The 17,239-nt window shown below is 38.4% G+C and overlaps 1 protein-coding gene across 1 annotated transcript in view; it reads right to left on the bottom strand.

The window, feature by feature from the left end:
• WDR7 (WD repeat domain 7) overlaps positions 1-17,239 on the bottom strand; it is a 289,363-nt gene that overhangs the window by 152,938 nt on the left and 119,186 nt on the right. The window lies entirely within an intron of this gene.

The raw sequence follows: 17,239 nt of genomic DNA, 5'->3' as shown, positions 1-17,239 counted from the left end.
ACAATACCTAAGTTTTAAGTTAAGCATTTGTACATTCTTATAAATACCCCATCAATAAATATTTGTCACAAAAATCACAACACAGGCAGTCATAACTAGAAATTCTTATATAATGTTGAGATATATATGTGCATATATAACTTTCTGATGCCCGTGGGCAAATGGTTATATCTGCTCTATCACATGACAATCATCCAGTTGATAATGTTTGAGGTGACCCCCTGAAAACCCGGAAGATGATTACTGCTGTTGTTTACTAATTAAAAAGTTACATATTTCCAATACCACTGCAACTCAATGCAATTCAAGAATGACTTAAGACTCTTTTCAATGCTTGTAGGTTAGGCTCAGTATCACAAATTTAAAACTCCTTATCTTAAATCTATACTGTCCACACATGCAATGTATTCTGATTTCAGCAAGGCAACTGAAGAAATCTCTTGGAGTATTTGCATGAACAGGATGGGGAAATCTGAGCCAGAGGACACTGCAGAGGGCTGGTTCACACTGAGTTGGAAAACTAAACCTACATGGTAATGTCAGTGCTGGTGATGAGGTGGAGCAGCTCCCAGCCATGTGCTACAGGAGTCTCTGTTGGGGCTGGTCCACAATGGGCTAGTTAGCATACAACACATAGAAGGCTGTTTATCACCTTCAGGGGGGACCCAAGGCTGAAGGAATGACGGACTCACTGGAGAGCAGAGAGAAGATCCCTAGTCTCAATGATGGGCTGAAGCCAACAAGACAAAAATGAAAAAACATAAATATCAAGCCCTGTTTCTTTTTGTGTTATTTTTTTTGTTAATCCTCACTGAGGATATATTTTCCATTGATTTTTCAGAGTGGAATGGGTGTGTGGGGGACAGGAGGAGAAAGAGAAAGAGGGGAGTAGAGAGATTGAAATTCAAACCTGCACTACTTATAAAAATGGGGTTTAGGTGATTTCATATTTAGTAATAGTCAAAAATGTGGGATGCTTCATAAAAAAACAAATTAATTTTAGAATTATGGAATTCAGATAAAGGAAAGTAACAGTCCTATAATAAAGCACTTCTACAACAAAATACATCATTTTACTTCAATTGATATTTGTGAATGTAAGCATTTATATTGGAATGTTTTATTAAACACTAGAGACCCAATGCACGAAATTCGTACAAGAGTAGGCTTTCCTTCCCCAGGCAGCCAGCACTGGCTTCCCTCTGGCATCTGGGACCTGGGCTTCCCTCGTAGGAACAGCTTTGTCCGAAAGGACGACCAGTCTAATTAGCATATTACATTTTTATTATTATAGATTAGGTAATAATTAGCTTATTTTCATTGTAAACTTAGAGAACTTCAAATAATTAGAATGTTTTAAATACAATTAAGCAAATACCACTCTAAGAAAATTTAGAGTATTACTTAGCTCTTAGCTATCTGTGTATCCATCTATTGAGCTCTCCTGGCACTGCCTTAGTTCAGGCCCTCCTCAGCTGCACTGCAGCACCTCCTAACTGCTTCCCCTGCCTCCCTTAACTGCGGACCCCCAACCACAATGAGCCCCAATATATTCAGCAGTATAGCCAGTGTGTTTTCACTAACGGAAAATCACATTTACCTGGCTTAAAAGTCTTCAATGGTTTCTGACTATCCCCTGAATAAGGATAAAGCAGCTCAGCCTGCCCAACAAAGCCTTTCATCATCGGGCCTCCTACAGTATCATCTCTTATCGGTCCCACCCCCACCCTGCTCTGTACACATTCATAGTGAACCACTTACATTCCCCCCCAAATACCACATCACTTCTTGCTCTGACTCTCCCAAACCTTGACACCAGCTTGGAAAGCGTTCCCCTCTGTCGTTTTTGCCTGACTAATTCCCTCGAGTTCAGTGATGCTCAACTAGTGTGTTGTGAGCCCCCACAGGACCTCCCAGGCCTGTCTGGCTACACTAGGAACATGCTTCTGCAGGGGCAGACATCTGCCAGATGCACCGCAGTGCTGGCAGGAGTGAATACTGCACATTAAACAGTAAAAAGTGTGCTGTGACATCGGCAGGATCCTCTAAAAGATCATCTATTTCCTGGAAGGGGCAAAAACTTCCACGTGAAGAGGGACAACCAAGATGGCGGCATAGGAAAACACCTGAACTTGCTGCTGCGCACAACCACATTGAAACTACAACTAAAAGACAAAACAATATCATCCACAACCACGGAAGGCTGGCTGAGCGGAAATGCTACAACTAGAAGGAAAGAGAAAAGCACAGAGTCTCGTAGGAGGTGCAGAGGTGTGGAAGTATAGAGGTATGGAGGCACGTGTGAAAGGGGCTGGCAGCTGGGTACGCTGTTGTCTTTTTCAATCGGGAGGGATATACAAGCTCCCGACTGCTCCGAACTCCAGTTCCAGGTGAGAATTTGGGGACCCAGACTGATACAGAGAGAAACTGTACTATCTGGCATCGGGCCGGAACGTGAGGGCGGCTTTCTCGCAGAGGTGCTTGCGGCATTCATTGTTCCTGCACGGGGCCACGGTTCACAGACCCCGGGACCTCACAGAGGCAGAGCAGACTGGCAGACATTGTGGTTTGCTCTGTCCTGGTGATTCCATGAGACCTGCCCCACCCAATTTACAACCCCACCCAAGCTGTGCAGAGGCTTTTGCATACGAATGGCCTGACCTTTCTCCACCTAAAAACCTGTCAAACTGTAGCTGGGTCAGAGAACCCCAGAGCTTCCAAAAGAAGGCCTCAGGCTCATCAGCAGCCTGCATTACTTCACAGCGGTGCCTCATCTGGGCATCTCAAACAGAGAGGAGGAATCTGCAGATCTCTCTGTAGCTTCTGCTGGGTGGCCTCAGGCAGTGTATGACTCTGCACCTCCTTGGAGATCTAAGAGCCAGTCTACCCAGTGGTCAGAGTGAGACCATCCAGATTACAACTCTTCACATCCATAAGAAATACACTCAGGGGGCAAACTCAATGAGTGCCAAAGCCCCACTGAAGCAAGTCCTGCCCCATAAGGGTGTCTCCTGCACAACAGCTCTTCCATTGTAGACACAGCTGGTCCTCACAGCCAATTGGCCTGGAGGTCAATTCCTCCCAGTGATACCAACAGCAATCAAGGTTTAACTACAAAAAGACTGTGCACATAGCCCACAAAGGGGTGCACCAAGAGTGTCCACCTCAGGTAATTAGGGAGGCTGAGCCACTGGGCCCTATAGGACACCTAGCACACAAAGCCACTCTATCAACATTTTGGGAAGCAGCCAAAATGCAGAGACAAAGAAACATGTCATAAATGAAAGAAATGGTGGAAAGCAAACTACTGGATATAGAGTCCAAAACCATGGTTATAAGGTTACTCAAAAAACTTCTAGAAACCTCTGGGAAATATAGTGAGACCCTCAAGGATATGAAAGAGGACCAATTAGCAATTAAGCATACACTGACTGAAATAAAGAATAATATACAGAGATCCAACAGCAGACTAGAGGATCACAAGAATCAAGTCAAAGATTTGAAATAATAAGAAGCAAAAAACACCCAACCAGAAAAGCAAAAGGAAAAAAGAATACAAAAATATGAAGATAGTGCAAGGAGCCTCTGGGACAACTTCAAGCATACCAACATCAGAATTATAGGGGTGCCAGAAGAAGAGAGCAAGATATTGAAAACCTATTTGAAGAAATCATGACAGAAAACTTTCCCTACCTGGTGAAAGAAATAGACTTACAAGTCCAGGAAGCACAGAGAACCCCAAACAAAAGAAATCCAAAGAGGACCACACCAAGACACATCATAATTAAAATGCCAAGGGCAAAAGAGAAAGAGAGAATATTAAAAGCAGCAAGAGAAAAACAGTTAGTTACCTACAAGGGAGTACCCATACGACTGTCAGCTGATTTCTCAACAGAAACCAGACAGGCCAGAAGGGAGTAGAGAGAAATATTCAAAGTGATGAATAGCAAGAACCTACAACCAAGATTACTCTACCCAGCAAAGCTATCATTCAGAATTGAAGGTCAGATAAAGAGCTTCACAGGTAAGAAAAAGCTAAAGGAGTTCATCACTGCCAAACCAGTATTATATGAAATGCCAAAGGGTATTATTTAAGAAGAGGAAGAAGAAAAAGATAAAGATAAAAATTATGAACAACAAAGTGACAGCAAATACATATGTATCAACAAGTGAATCTAGAAATCAAGTGAATAAAAAATCTGATGAACAGAATAAACTGGTGAATAGAATAGAATCAGGGGCATAGAAAGGGAGTGGACTGACAATTCTCAGAGGGAAGGAGGTGTGGGGGTGTGCGGGAAGAGACTGAACAAAAATCGTACACCTATGGATGAGGACAGTGTGTGTGGGGGGGGGAAGGGGGTAAGGGCAGGAGGTGGGGTGGGAATCGGGTGGAGGGGAGCTAACGGGGGAAAAAGAGGAACAACTGTAATAATCTGAACAATAAAGATTTATTTTTTAAAAAAACACAAAAACAAAACTTCCATGTGAAAATATGTAATTCAGTCAGACACACACCTTAGCATCACAAGTAGCAAAGGCAGCAGGTGCTGTGCCCAGAGACAACCTGGAGGTGGCGCTGTAGCAGTGATTACTACTACTGATGGGTTTGTTTGTTGTCTTGATAATTCTTGAGCTGTAATGCTAGAATTTTCTTAATATGCTGCTTCCTGTTCTTCAATTCTCTTCCCTAATCTCTAGGTTGGTGGATAAATTCATCATGAGGAAATAAGGAGTAAGGCGTTAGCAATACATGTGCAGGTAGATAATGGCTATAATGCGATGACAAACCAAATTATAAAACATCCAAATTGATCATGAGAAATAGCTTTCCATGATCAGGAGAATGGCCCAGTCCATAGTGTATTGTATACAGTGAAAACAACAGAAGAGTATAAATGTCATTTTATGATAAATCTTACACATCTTGCACCAAAACATCAAAATTATTTTAGGTGATAGATGGTAACTGAAACACTGTGATGAAATTCAGGTGTGGGAAGGCTCAGGGCACCTGTACGGATTCTCACTGTTTCTTCTAGGTGCTCCCAAATCATATTTTAAAATCTACTGCAGATTTCCAGTATATCTGAACAGTACACTAACCAGTTTAGAGTGTCTTAGATCCATTTATCTCTGTTTTTTAAAAATACTTTTATCCATCTGCAGATTTTTATTTTCACCCTTCACATTTTCTCTTTCACAATTAACTAAGAGTGATTCTGTTATCACTGCAGCAAGTTTTTATAAACCTTCGATGCAGTTCACTAGATCATGAAAAAAATAACTTTAAAATATCTGAGTCCCTGAGGGTGGGGGTAGGACAGGAGCGAGCTGGAAGAGGTTAATGGGGGGGGAAAAGAAGACCTTTGTAATACTTTCAACAATAAAGATTAAAAGAAAAAATATATAGCTGAGTCCCCTTCACTCTTCTACCCACGTCTACTAAGCGCGTTTAACGCCTCTCCCCGTCTTTCTATCCTATGCTTCTCGAACCGCTCTGGAGCTCTCTCTTCTTGGTCTTCTTCTTTGGAGCACAGCCAGGAAAAAAGATGGGAAGAGGGTGTGCAGGAACACACCACTTGCTTCTAGTTCATTCTGGCTTGGACTTGGTGACATTATTTTATGTCACCTTTCACTATCACCTTTAGTAGGTGCACACTTGTATTTAGTTTTAATTTATAAAATTGTACACTGTTTAAAGACTGGAACAGTTCTATAAGTAAGTATAAAAAAGCAGCAGTCCCTCAAACCCACCCCACTATTTCCTCTGCAAAAACCACCTTTGGCTCTTTCAGAAAATCCTGTGTTGCTACTTTCTAATTTTTCAGTTTTAGGCTTACCTTATCTTTAGGCTTATAAATCCCCACTATGGAAACTGGGTTCTCCATCACATATGCACAACTTACATGTCTCACGCACACACATACATACCACATTCACACACTGTGTCCAGTCTTCTTCCTCTGTCTCCCAATTCACTATATCATAGCTATTAAAACTGTATCATAATCAATGTTTATATTTTCATGATGATGTGCATGCTATTCACGGCCAACCACGTGGTTTATCAATCATGACAACTTTTCCGGTATTACTTTTTTTCCTCCCTGTTGTTCATAATTGTCTTTAGTTGTTGTTGTTTCCTGGTTTTCTATAGGTTTCAACAATTAACCTCCAAATTCTCACCCCGTTGTGTTAATCTGGAATATGGGGACACAGGCTAGGAGCAGAAATCAAACCCAGCCTGGGAAGTAAAACAGATCTTGCCAAATATCTGGAACATAGTTCTATGCATTTGAAGAAACCTCAGTAAAATTACTCTGGTCATTATGAGATTCTTCCCATGAGGAGGTGCTGCTAGACCTTGAAATACAAAGGCTTTTCTCCCAGAAGTCTCTTCTCCCTGTGACCTTCAGGGGGCTAGGTTCCTGAGGTTACACACCTAAGCAGTGACGGCTCTCGAAACAGTGGGATAGGATTTGCAAACCTAAAACAAACAGGGAGCCAGGCTCCGTACACCAAGTGGCCTGGATCACTGGATCCCAGGCTTCCTTTCCTCTTGCTCCCTTTTTTTGGATGGAGCACCATCTCCACTAGCTTCTGATAAAAGAGCATGAGTGTTACTTTTTTTTTTTTTTTTTTTTTAGATTTTGCATTCTGAAAATGTTTTCATTCTACTCTCACACTTAGTTGATATTCTGATGTGGTATACCTTATTCTCCTTTTGAACGTATGCTTTTAAGAACTGAGCTAATAAGTAAGCCATCTGCAAGGATGAGAGCTCCATTCAAGATTTCTCAACTTTCTTCCTTGGGAAGGCTGTTACTAATAGTGTGGTGAAGATTTGCTTTTATCCTTTAGACTTTATCGTCTTCTAAAAATGCTTTCCTAAGTCTAGCAGTGACTCAACTACATGGTCCTATCAGGACCTGCAGAAATCTTACCTGCATCATTCTCTCCCTCCCATTCCTCAGTGGTCACCACTGGCCAAACCCGGGTCTCAAAATGTAAATGAACTCTCCCCTGGCTGCCGTAAGTGTAAGGAAATATCTTCTCTTAAGGCTGTCTTTATTTCCACTTCACCAAACAATTCACTCTTCTTGTTCAGGTTCAACTCAGACAAGTGATGTGGTAAAGAGAAGCCAACATAAAAGTATTTAAGAAGATATAACTCATCTACATTTCATGAGCCAGCTTTTAGAAATTTCTGAAGATTTGCACGGAACTTTTGAATGTAGCTTATTTCTCTATCAATAAAATATAAATATGTCTCATAAATTTATATTCCTAGGAGTGATGATCAAACTACTTAAAATAAACATCAAGTCATCTAGAAGAACTGACTTAAGTTAGTTACAAACCATTTATTCTGTTTATTAAAGCAAGTCACTTACCGATGGCAATGAGGGAAGAAAGAAAGGCACGTAACATTACTTGAGCACTTATTATGTGCCAGTTCCTCTACTAAGAGGACATGCGCCATCTATTCAATCCTCCAGGCAACCTTACTACCCTCACATTGCAGGTGAGAAACCTGAGGCTTGGCCTGGGCAAGGAACTTGCACATAAGCAGGGAAGCTGAGATTTGAGCACAAGAGACAGTGGAGCCTCTGCTGCAACCGTATATATTTTAAATATTCTAACTATACATTTCCTATTGCAGACCAGCTTTTCATCTAGCTGATTTTACTGCTTCATTTTGTTTTTCCATTTCTATGAAATCTATGGATTCGCTTTTAGACAAACATGTGAAATTTAAATTTTACATCACAGTAGCATGAGTTATTAAACCTTCAGGAATAACTGTTATTAAGGTAAAAATTTCCCACAAATAATAAACAGGATCAGTCATCAGTCTGCCCTTTGGAGCAAAAACTCCACCCACTACTCAGCGTCTGTAAGTGCACAGTACCTGGTAGGTACTCACAAGTACCTGTTGAATAAAAAGAAAAGGCCATGAAGGTAGAATTAAGCACATTGGGCATGAAGCCAATACCTTTCAGCAACATTTTAAATCCTTTCCATACCTGTTTAATAATAAACCCTGCTTTCAAGTAACATATAGCACACGATGCAAAACCTGGTACGTTCCCAAGGAACATGTCTGACCTGGTAGCGGAGCCTCGCGCCTGGGTGGCACTGCAGTCCTTCAGCCACAGGCAGCCATTCTTCCTCTCAGCTCTCCACAGCCTTCACTTCAAAGTCTCTAAACTCACAGTTCGGCTCAAAAGCTTTGCCCAGTCTGTCCGCCTCTGCCCCAAATGCAGGCTTACCTCATTCATAAAATTCCTACCCTTAACTCATCCATAGCTCTTGGAATTCTCATCAAAAGCCTATCGTATATACATTTATGTTGTGTATGTGTGTGCACACAGCTATGTGACAACACACAGCCTCTCAAATCAGACCTCACCTTCTCAACTAACTGGTTGATGTATTAAATCCTCTCTGGAATACACTGATAAAAAAAAAAAATACAAGGTGCATGTTAACGTTCTTGTTGAGTATAATGAAACAATCCTTACACTTCTTTTACCAGTACCAAAGACACTGAAAAATGTATACAAAAAGGACAAAGGGAGAGTAGCTGATTCAGTTTCCCTGAATCCTTTGAAATTAGGTTTACTTCATTTAAGTCACCCCTCTATATTTAGGGCATATAGTTATAAAAATGAAGAGATGGGTATGTATTCGTACTTGATTTTTATCCTCTTTATGAGGGAGAACCCCTCTTTCTGGTATATCACATGAGGAGAAAACACATTCAGGTTCCTGACTGTCTTCACCTCAAGTAAATGTTAACTTTCATTTGTGCTTAAAAATTTCAAATTGCACTGGCAGGTGTGGCTCATTGGTTGAGCGGCATCCCATGCACTGAAAGATCGCTGGTTTGATTCCTGGTCAGGGCACACGCCCAGCTGGTGGGCTTGATCTCTGTCTCCCTCTCCTTTCCTCTCTCTCTAAAATCAATAAAAACATATTAAAAATTTCAAATTAAAAATAAAAAAGCCTTTATGTTTGTCAATTAATTTTAATCCAAGAAATCATGGGGAAATTATTCAAGCATGCTAGTCAATTTGATTATCTTTTTGTGTATTAAAAGTGACCATAAAATAACAGAAAGAACTCTTTAAAATGCCACATCCGTTTTAAAACCTGTTCTTCCTTTTTAACGTGGCTTGCACAGTAAAAGTAATCATTCACAGGTGTGACATCAAGTCTGTGAGTTATGAGACATTGTTGTCATTACTTTTGTGAATTACAACTTTTGGTCATATGGGTTTGTTATCAATTATAAAGGCAATTCATGTAATATACAGATATACAATAGTGTGCCACAATCTAATGCAACTCATTCTTATCCATGAGGTGTTATTACATAGCTCACAAAAGGCCAAACTTTAAGTTCATCCTGAAGGTTATCCACTCATAAGAAAGGCTTTTTTTTTTTTAACAGCCCCCACATTCTTATCTAAGTATTCCTGCTTTTTCATATTTTGTCTAAATTTATCAAAAAAGAACATATAACCTTTATATATTTTGTGCTTTTGAGGCTCTATTACAATGAGTTGCTGTGAGGAGTAAAAAGAGCCTAGAGCACAACCTGACACATATTAAGTACTCAATAGATGCTGATGAGTTATTGTGAGAGTTATTATTTTAAGTCCCTGATTTTTAGATGCGTTTGCTAAGATAATGTCAATGATTATTTACTTTCAATAATAAATATATATATTTTTAAATCTGAAAACCAAACCTTAAGCTTTTGTGATTGAGTATTATATATGTGCCGGTACATTTATGTGTGTAATTTTATATGAACATAAAATAATTTTATCTAGGAAATATGTAAAATTACTTCCTGTACTAATTATCTATGTTTCTTTTTAAAGGAAACAGAAAGTCTTTTCCCTACATTGTAAATATTTCCGGGTACTACATAAAAAACTATCACTAGCCCTAGCTGATTTGGCTTAGTAGATAGAGCATCGGCCCATGGACTGAAGGGTCCCCAATTCGATTCCAGTCGAGGGTACATACCTTGTACCTCGGTTGCAGGCTTGATCCCCGGCCCCAATCCAGGCACACGTGGGAAGCAACCAATCAATGTGTCTCTCTCACATGGATGATTCTCTCTCTCGGACTCTCTCCCTCCTTTCCACTCTCTCTAAAAAAAATCAATGGAAAAATATCCTTGGGTGAGGATTAACAACAACAACAACAATATATAACTATATTAAAAATTAAAATAGGAGTTTCTGTAACACACAGAGAAAACGATATGTCAAAATGAATATATTTGTTTCTCAGTTTTCTTATAAGGTTTTTTAAATCACATGGACTTGAACAAATGACTTCCATTTAAGAGCACAAGATCTAAAGATAGATGACCTGGATTCAAATCCTGACTCTGCCATTCCAGACTGTTTGTGGCCTTGACTTGGAAGGTGACCTAACCATTCTGTGCCTCATTTTCCTCTCTTGTAAAATGGAAGTGAGAATGAGGCTCTATTACAATGAGTTGCTATGAGTAAAAAGAGCCTAGAGCACAACCTGACACACATTAAGTACTCAAGAGATGCTGATGAGTTATTATGAGAGTTAATAGTTTAAGTCCCTGATTTTTAGATGAGTTTGCTAAGATAATGTCAATGATTATTTATTTGGCCAACCTCTTGCAGAAGTGTTATATGCAAACAGACTACATATACACACATTAAAAAATACAAGTGCTATTATGGGAAAATATCATTATGCAAGACTCAGTACCAAGGGAACAGTTGATTAATGTATGTTATGGACAATATTTAATTCATTTAATACACAAACACTTTCTTGGTCAAAATACACTGATGTGAAGTATATTTTCCATTTGTAAAAGTCTAAAACTTTTTAAACAGAAACTGAACATTCAAAGGTGTTTATTAGCCGTGCTTTGTCCTTGCTCTCTTGCCTCTTTTCCTTTTGTGCTTTTTCTTAGGCAAGTCACCCCAGGCCAAGCCTTTAACCATCAGCCTGAACACATTAAAATGGAGTGTGTGACTTGCAATTTTCAACAGACGGTAAAAAGCAAGTCTTCTTGGTGCTAAATAACTGATTGCAGGCACCCAGAGGAATGCCACAGACACACCACGTACACCACCACGCAGCAGGACTCCACTCTCATTCTTCAGTGGAGTGTGTTTAAATGTCAAGCCTCCTGGAAAAACCCTGCCTTTCTCTCCTTCCTGTGGGCATCTCCCCCTTCTCCTCTTTCCACCCCCGACACCGGCCCCCTGCTGCTCCTGCAGTGGGCCACCAAGCCCCAGAGCGGTCTCGTGGAGAACAGCTACCCTTGTGCCGCTAGCTCCTGGGAAACCACACGATTTGGGGTTTTCATTGACAGAGGTGGGGGGCCTAGAAATGAGGTGGCACAATCCCCAGGGCAATGAGAAGGACATGCAAAGAAGGAAGAAAAGCATGGATAAAAAGACAGCAACCAAAATAGGGGTTCACAGACTTACATCAGCACATCTCCACTGCCTGGTCAGCATGGACCACAGACCGGGGCCTCTACAGGAGCTCTGAGAGCCGTTCCTCCGATTGCGCATCCCACAGTAGCACCTCCCACCAATACCCTCTAACAAAGATTGTAGCCGTAGCCAGTTTGGCTCAGTGAACAGAGCATGGCCTGCGGACTGGGGGATCCGGGGTTCGATTCTGGTCAAGGACACATGCCTGGATTGCAGGCTTGATCCCCAATAGAGGGCGTGCAGGAGGCAGCCAATCAATGATTCTCTCTCATCACTGATGTTTCTATCTCTCTTGCCCTCTCCCTCTCCTTTCCTCCCTGAAACCAATTAAAAAAAAAAAAAAAGAAAGATATCAGTTACCAAACACGTTTGCCCCAGGTATTTTTTCCTATTTTTCTCACCCAAATCCTATGGGTCACCTCTTTCCCTAATTTTGGAGATGTATTATTTTTCAAAAGAAAAAGACTTTTAAATGGGAATCAACAGTGACTAGTCAGTAGACCTAATCATGCTCTTAGATCTGTTCCAAGTCTCATTTTCACAATATCAAGACCACAGTTTATCTGGAAGTAAGTCTATTCCTTCACTAATCTGTTGCTTTTTGAGCCATTAAATATCAACTAAGAAGGGGGAAGGTTAAAGATGTGTACACACACACACACACACACACACACACACACACCCCAATGTATGTTATATAAGAATAGGATATATATATAGTAAAAAGTAAATATATATAAGTAAATATATAGTCTATAGTACATAAGAAATGCTATTTGAGATATGAGTTATGTTATGGTTCCACTAACTCAATCATTTGTTCAACCAGCATTAATTGAGAAAATGCTATGACTGGGTACTATTTTAAAGCTAGGAATATAAAGAGGCAAAAGTCACAAGCCTACACATGACAAGGACAGGGGCAGTGAAATAGTCACCCAACAGTATCACAGCAGAAGTGCACACAGCCAAGAAGGAGATCCTACATAAGAGGGTTCGAGGAATTCGGGAAGACAGTGTCACCCAAGCTGGGTTTGAAGGGAACCCAGAGAACTTAACCACAAGGCTAAGAGAGATGAGAATGTCCCAGCTAGACGGAGAGGCGCATGCAAAGTATGAGTCATGAAATAGGAGACTCTGGGGAAAAGTTCCGTATTGCTTAGCAGCTGGTAAAGCTAGGGGTCAGTCTTCAAAGGGCTCTCTATATCTGGCTAAGGTGTTCGGATTTTGTGCTATAATCAATGGGAAGCCATTAAGCAGCAATTAAAGAGGGTGAAGGGAGATGAACTGGCTTCTAAAACTCTGAGTGACGGAAAATATGAGCTGGAGAAGGATAAGGGAATGAAGAAAGGGAGCTGGATACAGAAGAATATAATAATATATAATCCAAAGTAGAAAAAACTGAACGTGTGGACCTAGGTATTCTCTGTGGACATGGCAAACAGAAAGCTCATCAGGAGCTATTTAACATGCACCTTTACAAGAACTGGCACCAACTCCGTGTGGACAAGGCAGAGAAGAGGGGAAGCCAGTTTATTTCTGGAGTCTCAGTTGGGATTTTGGGTGGCTAATGGTACCCACCCTTAGTGATGGCTTTCAATGAGATCTATATATATATGTAAAAGCCTAAGTGACCCTTAGGATCGAACAACCAGAATGACCAGAACAACCGGTCGACCAGTTGCTATAACACACACTGACCACCAGGGGGCAGATGCTCAATGCAGGAGCTGCCCCCTGGTGGTCAGTGTGTTCCCACAGCCAGATTTGTTTCACCCAGAAAACTATAAAATCCACACTTTTATTTTTCTTAATATCTTTGTTCATGAAAACCACATGGAACATAAACCAGTGTTCATGATTTGTAATTATCGAAAAACCTTAATATAGTAAATTTATATCTTGCAGTAGCTAATATTCTGAAGGCAAAAGTAAGGGGAGTGATCACAATTCAAAACTCACATAGATCTAACTGTGAGTTATTTAGATTAAATTTTAGGCTGTTAATTATAAATTAAAGAGTGAGAAAGGGAAAGGCTGCTTAGAAATTACTTCTGATTTCTGAATACATAATGTCATAAATTTTGCTCTTTGAAACTTATATGTACTTTAACAGAATGAATTTCCTATCTTTCAGCCAAAACAAATGTATAAACATTTTATGAATAAAGCTTTTAGTAAATGGTAAAATGTACAAATCAATACTCAATCTCAGACTAGATGTCCTTGTCAGCTCAATCTTAACATACTAAAGATGTTGACTTTTAGTTATGAATATATGTTAAGATGTCTGTTTTATACTGATGACTTCAAAACCTAGACAGAACAATAAATATTTCACTTTATATGTATGCAATAAAGTAACTGTTTAGTAATAAACACTACTTATATTATAGTTTTATATCACAGTAGTCTGAAATAATGGCTAAAAATTTAAGGAACAAATATGTGAGATTTTTTTTGTCTCTAAAGAAGATAATCTGTGGTCTACATTTAAATAACAAGTTTGCATTTTAAATATTATGATAAGATATCCAGCAAATTCCAGGCTTATGCCTGATGTCATAACAATAAAGGTAGACTCTGGCATCACCTTACATTTCAAAAGAAAATGAAAATCTGCCAAAGTTAAAGGAGTTTAAGAATGTGAGGCAGGGTGGGGTGGTGCTTAAGACCACACATAAGGTTTGGAATCAGGCAGGACTCATTTGAAGTCCCAGATCTATCACTTGTTAAGTATTGGACCTTATAAAAGTGACCTCTCCGGGCTGGTTTCCTCACCTACATAGCTGGGAAAATACAGGTATCCACTTTAGAGAAATGCTGTCAGAGTCGAGTGAAAGTGCTTGGATATTGTAAATTATCAATAGATGTAACTTTCCATTTCTCTTAACCTTTCCTATTTTTTCTTTTATCCATAGCACTTCTCACCTTTTAAAATTAGAAATTTAAATTTTACAAAAAATACAACAGACCCATATCAAGATCCATATCTGCTTTTGTTGTAAACAGTTGAATCTATCAATTGTGCTGGTCATTTGCTATCAAGTTGTCTCTATTTGACAATGTCAGTGACTCCTGACCCTTTATCACTGTTATATGGTCAGTTTGTGTCCTTGCAACATTGAACAAGAGGCAGACACTGCAGTATGACCCTCAGAAAAATAGAGTGACTTTCTTAAATGGATCCACGCAGGTTTGTGAATGAAACCCTTCTTTTAACCTGCACTTAGGGGGAGGTTGTTTTAAAACGCAACATTTAGTGATGTACAGCTTCATCCTTACACAGAATGCCATCCTTTACAATGATGAAAAATACGTAAGGATAATTAACAAAGTTACCTAAAAGGTCTACCTTAAAAAGATAGATTATGATTTATCTAAATTTTTTTCTATGTAAGTCAGTTTTTAGTGAGATTTATCCCACTAATATAATTATAACCTATTAATATTGTAGGGAAAATAAGAACATATTATTTACAAATATTGATGATAGGTTATTCTATAGAAACATTTCAATTACAATTCTAAAAATAAAAGTATTCATATGAAAAAAAACCATAGGTTTAGAGTAATAGTCTTGTGACTCTGAAATAATCTAGAAACAATCTTAATGCCATTCATTTAATTTTAAAGAAAATACTATTATTGTTAAAACTGATTTGACATAAAGTAGTGCAAAACCTGAAGCAATTTCATTGAAAAAGAAAGTACATTACCATGCATACTATACAATATAAAGAATGGAAGAAGTTTTAATATCTTTCTACATTAAAAACAATATTAATCTGGAAAAATAACTAGTATAGCTTTGATGTGTTATTAAGACATGTGGTTAAAGGAAGGAACTTGATGATCCTCAGACAGAATGCTAAGAAAAACCGAGTGTATGTGTTGACCGAGGCGCACTGTGGCATTACTTTGTAGAGCCGATCAATAGATATTAGCTTTAAAAAAAGATATAGAAAGGAGCTGCAGCATATTCTTTAAATGACAGCGAGAACGTTTAAATTGTCTCAATCAAGACTCAATTTTTTCTTCCCAGTTTTTCCAGCTGTCCTCTTCCAGTTAAGATTCTTCATTTCAAATAAATTTAATTAGTTCCAATTGACTACAGCTAACACTTACACAGTTTTATCCATGGATCTTTATTTTTATAAGCAACACAAACAAAGACTGCTAGACCCAGATCCCAGTGTCACAAGACCACATTCATACTTCCTTCAATTCCTCATCCAAAAGAAAAATTTCAAAAATGACTATTCTTCCTATAGCAAAAGCACTAGTTATACTTCAATTTTAATTGATATATTGGTCAGTTGTTTAATTAAGTTAACTGAAAAATTAAGTTTCAGATTACTACAAATATATAATTAATACAATAATACATATTAGCTTAACTGTAGTCTCCGAATAAGAATCCATTCAAAATACAGGCAAAGATCTCTGTCATGATATAATTTCTATTTATTTCATGAGACGATATTATTAGAGCAATTTCTTTTAAATAACTGAAAAAGCAATCAGATTTTTCAACATGAATGACTAAGCTGACCAGTTTTCCCTCTTATATTTGTGCTCTACAATGCTGGTTATCCCCAAATAAGATTATTATGCTTAGAACAGTTTTCTCTTGATGCATCTACCATATTTTTCATAATGCAATTTATATAGGACTCTAGTCAATAAAAAGAAATATGGTTTTCTTCTAAACCTTCATAAAAATCTATACCACATCTTAATCAAGTCACACAATCTAACCTGCACGATCTGCAGACTGCAGCATACTAGTTGCTTTGACAACATGGTAAGGGAACCCTTTTTCAGTTATTTAAATTCTCTGGATTTTGAACATTTTTGTTCTAGTACCCATGGCATGAAATGAATAAATCAACTGATAGAAGCCATTCATCACACATGTTTAACTGAACTTCAGACAGGTTCAAAGACAGTTCGTGTAGCATTAATTTACTCTCCAACACTAGATTTTTATTTTTAAGCTTCTTGATTTGTTTCAGCAATCAGACAAAAACAGTCACGTGTTATAATGCAATCTTATGACTTTGGTAGTGCATAATTCAAAATTTCAATGTATTGATTCAGTATTGTTTGAGTGCTCAAAATTTTACCTTTTATTCAGAATGCAAACTGAATTATTCTACTATTGCAAAGGTAACCTCTTCTTTTTTCCTGTGAATTAAACCACTACTTTTTTTTATAAAAGAAGGCCTTTAAAATTTATAGGAATTAATATATAACAAAACATTTCTAACAGCATTTTAAAAAGCAATAAAAATGGAATAAAATAAAAAATGATTTTAAAAACTTGCAAATGAAACAATTTCCTTTAGTAGCTACTGAAACAAATTTCATACTTGTGAAGTGCAAATGATTTTCAGAAGAGGTGAAAGTTTCTAAAATAATTTATATTTAAGGTAGATGATTGTTAAAATATCAATGAATTGGTAACATTAAAAAGTAAGAAGCAAAAAGAACCACCATCCTCTCATTTTTACTGAAAACCAGATGCTCACCAACTTAGTCAACTCCTTATTTGCAGCTGTGACACAAACATGGGTTTTTAAGGTAATACAGACTTTGTAAATTTTCAAGGGAGATCATTAGGCTCCCTCACCTTCTTCCCAGTGAAGCAATTTTAAAGGCATTCAGGTGCTAACAGTAAGGAAACTGCCACTCAGAGCTTTAAAAGAAAAACAAAATAA

The sequence above is a fragment of the Myotis nattereri genome, assembly GCF_964212035.1.
Source record: "Myotis nattereri genome assembly, chromosome: 8".
NCBI lineage: Eukaryota > Metazoa > Chordata > Mammalia > Chiroptera > Vespertilionidae > Myotis > Myotis nattereri.
The sequence above is the reverse complement of the archived record's forward strand: the minus strand, read 5'-3'. Positions and strand labels throughout refer to the sequence as shown.